Here is a 7,865-nt window from a genome sequence, read left to right as displayed (position 1 = left end):
GTGGGTCTTGAGGAAATCCTGGTAAGAGGACTGTCCCTCAGGACGGCGAGCACCTCCCCATTCCCACCATTGCCTCTGGGTCCTCCACGGGCGAGACCCGCGATGGCCTGTGCCATAATCTCCAAGGCACGAGCAGTCTCCTATCGAGCCGCGGCTGACTCCCGACGAGCAGCCAACAACTCCACCATGACCTCCACGGCGGACAGCGGCGGAGGCGGTGGTGGCGGTGGGAAAGGATGAGGAACCAAAGGTGGATCCTCCCGAGCTCCCTCGTTGTCACGCTCAAAGGCCCGAGCACTGTCACCCTGGCCCTTGTTGGCCGCTCCCGAACTGGTACTCCCACGTCCGGACCTCAGATTCATCTGTAAGAGAGACGAACCATCCATTAGGACACCCTCCCGATTAGAATCTAGGGATTAAAGAGATGGCAGCACATTTATTAAAGTATTCATTAAGTTAGTCCTGCCAATTTACTACTTTCATTATACGTGAAGGGGGATTCCTAGTTCAAAAGATGCTATTATATGATGCATGCTTTGACCTATACGTTCACTCAAGCCAGAATATAGCGGCGTTCGTAACATTTTCGGCACATCGCACACTCACTTTCCGTATACTAAGCGATTTCTTACGCAACGTAAGTCAGTGTACCTGCAGAAAACTGATTAGATAAAACCAGTGCCGCTATCCTAGATACACCATATAGCTAGGGCTTATACTTATATAACTTAACTTAATCGCATCCTACTTTTCGCAAAACTTTTGTTGGTCAAACTTTTAGTTTTGTAAAAGAGTGAGGAACTCGTGACCATTATTGGCTCTGGTACCAACTGTGGCAGAACCACCCGACATAGCGTACTTACGGAGGCGCTCGTCTTCCACCAGACACTAAGCACCTCGAAAGCTACTACAACGAGCGGTATCCGTCGGGCACACCCCGAGGGAGAACCCGAAAGATCCACATTTTTCCCAAGGATCCAATAATGAAAATGAGTTACAACACAAGTCCATCTCATACATTAGAGTTTCTTAAAAGTACATTATTACAATACCAAATACAGAGTGCGGAATGATAAACAGCGGAATATTAAAAGATAACATCTAGCGATAAGATAACGAGGATTTCGTCTGAGCCCACCAGAAGAATCCTCCACACAAGGTACTCCTCAAGCATCACCTGCAATAGGGGTAAATAAACCCTGAGTACACAATGTACTCGCAAGACTTATCCGATAGTGGGAATACTTTCCCGACTCCAAGGAATATGCTAGGCTTTATGGTTGCTGGTTCACTTTTAGCCAAAAGCAGTACTAATAGTGAGTCCTTATTGATATATTTTTATCATCAGCCGTATTAAGTTTTTATCTAGTCAATCTATATAAGCATCTGTGCTACTTTCAAGCAAGAGTTGAGCAATCGATACTGTTTCTTCTCCTTTTCCACTTCCAGTTCTTACTACGGTGCTAAACCGCAGACAAGCCGTACCGGGTAACCCGGTGATTCGCGAATCAATGTGTCCAGCTGGGTGCCCTGAAGACACACGCCCCGCTTGTACCCCAGGCACAAGCAGGACTAACCTACAACTCTCCTGTCCCGGGTGTCTAGGTCCCCGTCCAAACTTGGACTCCAAGCTCCCGCCTCTGAATCCCGGACTCAGTGCGGCGCAAGGACCTCCACCACCTCCTCTTCCCATCAGTCGGTCTGGAAAGAGCCGGATCCGTGACAAGAGAGCAGCAAGTCTTCCCTGTGCCCATACCCAAGTATGTGCTCAGGATAATAGTCTGTGACTTGCCTAGAGTCATATGCAACGACCGGTCCTTAATCGACACAGACAGGGAAAAAGTGCTACCGGGCTATGCCCTGTTGGCCGCAGGACACAACCCCTCACACCCACCAGTATCAAATCCACATCCCTGTCCGGTCACCATTTTTCCTTTCCATTATTTCATCATGATATCATAGTGTAATCACCTATTTGCGAGTAACGTCAGGTTACTCACGCTACCGACATCCTGAGCATAGCAGCTACTCGACCTGCACTAGTAGGACTCAGGGTGGATATATCTATGCATGTAGTTTCCATAAAATGCCTGTAACGTAAATGCATATCATATAAATATATTCAGTGATCATTTAAAAATAGGGGTTATGCACCGGGGCTTGCCTTGGGCAGGTGCTGAGTCAGCAAAGTCAGTACCAACAGGCTCCTGGGCTCCCTCCTGTGTGAAAAGCTCCTCCTCGTACTCCTCGATCACCTCGTCGAACTCCGGATCACCGACGGGTATGAAGTCTACCTGTTCGTGATCTACATGAAATGACGATGCAATGATTACACTATGGCAACAGCAATTCTCAATGCAAAAGTACCTCTATTACATTACTAAGCGAGGTCTTCCTACTAAAGTCTAAGCTATATACCAGTACTACTAACATGTATGACCGCGTCCTACATTCTTACGATGACTACGGATATTCATACTCCTAATGCCAGTTTACGATAAAGCAAGGACAATAACTACGTCATTAAACGACTCGTTCTATGGTTACCATTTTTACAACAAGTATATAAATGCCTAAGGAACCTACGGTAACGATTTCAAAGCTAAAGTTATCGTCGGTTTACCACAACAAATCTTGCAATTAAAGATCGATATACCGGTAAGCTTTCTACTTCAAGCTTATGAGCCTACCATCCTAACCGCTAATGGTGAACTAACTGTACTAACAGGTAGGCGACATTTTTGCGAACCTAACAAACTTAGTTTCGCTATTTTTGGACAACCATGCAATTTACTACAATTTATCGAAGTTGTATTCATAACAGGAAATAATTAAGCATTTCAATTTCCAGGAATTAATGAAACTTGAATCCTCTTTCGCCGGCCCACCACGCGCAGCCCAGTCCAGCGCGTGGCCCACGCGGAGGCGCGGCCTATATGGCCAACGGCCCACGAAGGGGAAGGCCTGCGCGCGTCGGCAAAAATGCACGAACACCCCCGACGAACTCAGTATTTGCTACGAGCTCTATAGTACTGTTTTGCTAGTCTACCGTTTTACATCTGCACCCTCCCACTCCTTCTTCTTCACCGCGAGGAGGTCCCTGGCCCCTAGGGCGCACACTGGCGCGACGGCACGGCACCGGGCAACCAGCCGACCTCACCTGAACCCCTACTGCCTACCTAAGGGGTCGATAGGTACCTGGATAGCACGTAGAAGCTACTGGAGGCGACACGACGAGCAGAGACGTAGGCGCAAACTCCCTCCCCAGCGGTGGCTCCTGACCTGCAAGAGCGAGCGCGTTCCCGTGAGCAACAGCGAAGGCGAGGCCAGCGCACGAGCTAGCGAGCACCAGGGAGTACTCACCGATACCCTTGCATTGACGGTTAGGTTGGAGGCGGTCTGAGCAAGGCTGGCCACGTGTGCTCGCGGCGGTGCGGTGATGACCGACGGGGGCACTACCGCGGCGGTGGGGCTGGCCTGCTGCGATGCTACGACTGAGGTGCGCGGGGTGCTCAGGAGGATATGGCGAGACTGTGGGTACACTGAATCGATACGAGATGCACTGCGGGGCTGGTTCGCCGTTGGAGGACGTCGGTTCGGTCTTATGGAGCCGGTGCCGCGGAATTAAGAAATTCCGATCATGTGCAAGGACACCCACAGCAAGGTGGGGACGGGGCGCAGCCAGACGCCTAACGGAGCCGTGCCTAAGGCGAACTGAGACCTACGGCTATGGTTAAGGCGAATTGGGGAAAATTGCTTCGGCGGCAAGGAGACAGTGGAGACAGGGGAAATCCTGGCGCGGCATGGCTCGGACCTGCGGTGGTCGCCAAAGCAATTTCTGACCTGCACGGCCATGGGGAAACAGTAGGACGTGGCTCCAGGCGCCAGCCAGCAAAGTGTGGCAGCAAGCCGACGAATCAACGATACGGCGACGCAGCGGGCAGCATCCGACAAGGTCCACAGTGCGAGTGCGACGCGAGGTGACGGCGGGCAGACCGTCGTCCAACGCACAAACAGCCAAGGCGATGTCAACGGCGCAGAACCGCCGTGGTGACAGGCGACGTGCAGCGCGGGACCGGCGCGCTCCCGGCCAAAGCAGAGCAGAGCAAGACGTGCGCGGTAGGCGAGCAGCAGCGGGGCAGAGCGCGTAGGCGGGCAGCAGCGAGCAGGAGGCCAGGATGCGCGGGTCGTGCGTGTGCACGGTGCAGCGAGCGCAGCCGGGCGCGGCAGTGGCTCTGGCCCGCGCGGCAGAGCGCGCTGGCAAACCAAACGGGGTGGTGACCACGCCCAGAGATCAGCCAGGTGATGTGCACGACTTTTAAAGCAGCTAGAAAATGAGTACGCCGCGCTCCAAACGCTATTCCAATTGCTCGATGCGAAAAGGAGTACACCGAGCCATCACTCTCAGTCGCGACATTGCGCTACTTCTTAAGCCAATTGTTCTACAACTAATGTCATAGGTGGCTTCGTCGACCACTTCAAAAACTTACGCGGAGGACGTCGTTTTGAAAGGTTTCGCGTCGAAACCCCAAACCCGACCCCCGGGACGTACGCGCTAGCCATCCATGTCATCGACCGCAACTTTTTATCGTCATTCCCAAAACGTTTTATAACATTTAGCGTTAACAATAATTCGATTAAGGTAATAAACACGTTATGTGACACGAAACATAACCTTATGCTTTCTATTAAAAACCTCATATTTGCACAGCAAATTAAAGTGAAAATGACTAAAATTTGTTTGAGATGACTCAATACGACAGGCAACTACTTTGTTTAAACCGATGCGGCTAAATATACATGTGGGCCTCACCTTAATGACTGTAAAACTAAAAACCTCACGTGCAAACCTTAAAAATTTAACAAAGTTAACCGAAATATTAGTTGGATATGATTTTTTAGTACAACAAGTAGGTACTTATTTTGTTTCCAGTCACGGGTCATTCGCTTTTCCTTACTGTGTATTTAAAAGTAATAATAATATATGTCTAGGTGCATTAAATATATATTTAAAAAATCGAAACAACTGACAATTTAAGCTGATGGAATATATTTCTACGCGTACTTTGTACTGCGTTGTACGGTTGAAGCAGGTACTCCGTACATGGTTTGGACGACGTACGTCCTCGCACGCATGCGTACGTTTTTTTTTTACTGCAAATGGGCGCTTGCATTGGGGACTTGTTGGACTGGTCGGGTCGGACACCCCGCGGCCGACGGATCGAGCACGTACGCGCGCTGCACCGGACACTGCACGTCGCGGTGTCGAATTGAAGAGGCTGGCGCGCGCGCCTGACCGCCGTCCCGTCCGGCCCGGGCGACGGGCCGAGCTGTCCAGACGACAGATCGACGAGACCTGCCGTCCTGCCGGCGGCGGCCGCGTGCAGTGAGCGGTGCGACAGATCCACGAGACCTGCCTGCGGGGCGTCCCGTCGGCACACGGTGGTGGCCGTACAGCTAGCCGCCCGGGACATCCGTACGCCCGCCCGCGTTGTACTGTGCACGCACTCGTACGTGCAGGCGTGGACGTCGAGCTGGAGCACTCGCCCGGTCGGCCTCTAGCTGGACGTACTATACGCACCTACTCGCTCGCTGGTCTGGATCACCGTCGCGCCGCATTCATTGCTTGCCCCCCCACGCCCGCGCTTGCTAGTAGTACTAGCCCAGTTACCGCTACAGTGTTACCCATCATGCACGGCACGTTCGCAAAGTCCAAACTGGAGCTCTGGGCTCTGGCTGCAGGCTCCGCAGCTGCAAGAGTGCTAGTAGGTTGCCGATGGATCCACTGGTTTTAGCCTTTTAGCGAGATTTCAGTCTTTTAAAATGGATTATGGGTAGTTCAAGTATGATTTTATTTTGGTGGTGACCGGATAATCACTTTTCTATTTACACTATATAAGCTAAAAGCTAAAAATAACAACTATTCATCGCTCCTCGGTTCAATCAATCTTTCTAAAAATATTTCTTACTTGCTTCCCATTGTATTCACCCCACATAAATCACCCCATCAGAAAAAAGCGGTGAAGATCACGAACAAGGTGTTATAAAACATGTTGCCAGTGGTTATGATCTTCTCCTCTTCGTCTCTCATGATCAATATAGTAGATAAAAGTAGAACACATAGACACAAGAGATAGGGAGACTATTCTTTATTTCACTCAATATTGGTGATTACAACATAGAGCTCTCACATATATATAGTCATGCCAAGGTCTAAGAGTTTGGTAAGAGCCCACATACAAACGGACTAGGATTTGGATTCCTACTTTTTCTTTTCTTTTAGGACAGAGTCCGTGTGTTTTACAACACTCTCTCTTGGACGATTACCACGATATGCACATGCCTCATTAAAAACTCCATCCGAAAAACCAGTGGAAAAAAACGATTCTTGGAGAAAAGAGTACATTGCATTCGTTAATTACATTGGACATGTTGTCTTATTAAAAACCTTGCGTGAGAAACCTTCAAGTAAAAACTCACATAGGAAAAAAGAGTACAACATTTAACCTTCTTGGTCATGTATTCTTCAGAATATTTCATTCTTCATGAATATATATTTATCTTCATGATCTATGTATAAACTTTAATGTTTTAGCAAATATGATCTACTTGATCTTTGTAATTCTAGTGGTTTTAACTACCTTCAAGGTAGATTTACTTAAATTGCTCCCCCTCATAAAGTCATTCTTTGAATTTCATTGTCCAGTCCATACTTTTCATAAATGTGTGCTTAATAATGGTATGCAGTACCATAATATTATATCTTTCCAAATGTTGGCTTACCATTCTTCAATGAATTATACTATGAGTAAACAAGAGCAATATGCTTCACGCATAAATAATCACTTATTAGTTGTGCAAAACAAATAAAATTTATCCTTCAGGGTAATAAATCCTTTCAGAGGATTATGGGAGTAAATAAGTTACAATATTCAATATCTTCTAGATAGTGCATCAAATCTTATACTAGAGTTTGAATACTTCCCTAATTCTTACTTAGTGGATTTCCAAATTGTACTTCTCTAATTCTTACTTAGTGGATTTGCTTTCTTTTGGGTCTATATTTAATTTAGGGATTAATGATGCTTTTTAAGAATCAACTGGTAAATCCTTCATGGATTAAATAAGAGATTAATGTTCTCATTCTTAGTGAATAACATTTCTTAGTGAATCCTTCATGGATTAATGTTCTCATTCTTAGTGAATAACATTTCTCTTCTATGAGATATATTCTCTACTACATAAGAGATTATTACGTGATATACACAATGAGATAGTGTTATTCACTACAAAGTCATTCGATGACTATTCCTTCTAGGACATGCTCTTCTTGAGTTTTCAATATTCATTCAGGAATATATTATACCTTAGACTTCTTAATACTTTGTATGAGATTTAATTTCTATTTGTTGCAATTTATATTCTTCAGGAACTATATGGATCTTTAAAGTTGAAAATGGACGGAAACGAACGAAAAATCGCTTTATCGTTTTCGTTTTCATATTTTTAGATGGAAATAGGAGCGAGAGCCGGACAGTCGGGAACAAAAACGGTAGCGGGATAAACGGAAATACAAAAATGGGTAAATACGATCGGAAAATAGACGAAACGAACGGTAAGCGAAAACTTAAGCCGGAACATGTATGCCGCATATGATAGCTCAAATATAGAGACCAAAGTGCAATACCAAATATCAAATATGCACTGACCACACATAAATATTAGTACAATACCAAATATCCATACATCACACAAATATGAACTATCCATACGTCACATGAGACAAGAGACATCACACATCACGTGCTCACAAGTCACAAGTCACAAATAGCATGTGTTTAGCACAAATAAGCAAACAACAATAC

The sequence above is a fragment of the Miscanthus floridulus genome, chromosome 8 (assembly GCF_019320115.1).
Source record: "Miscanthus floridulus cultivar M001 chromosome 8, ASM1932011v1, whole genome shotgun sequence".
NCBI lineage: Eukaryota > Viridiplantae > Streptophyta > Magnoliopsida > Poales > Poaceae > Miscanthus > Miscanthus floridulus.
The sequence above is the reverse complement of the archived record's forward strand: the minus strand, read 5'-3'. Positions refer to the sequence as shown.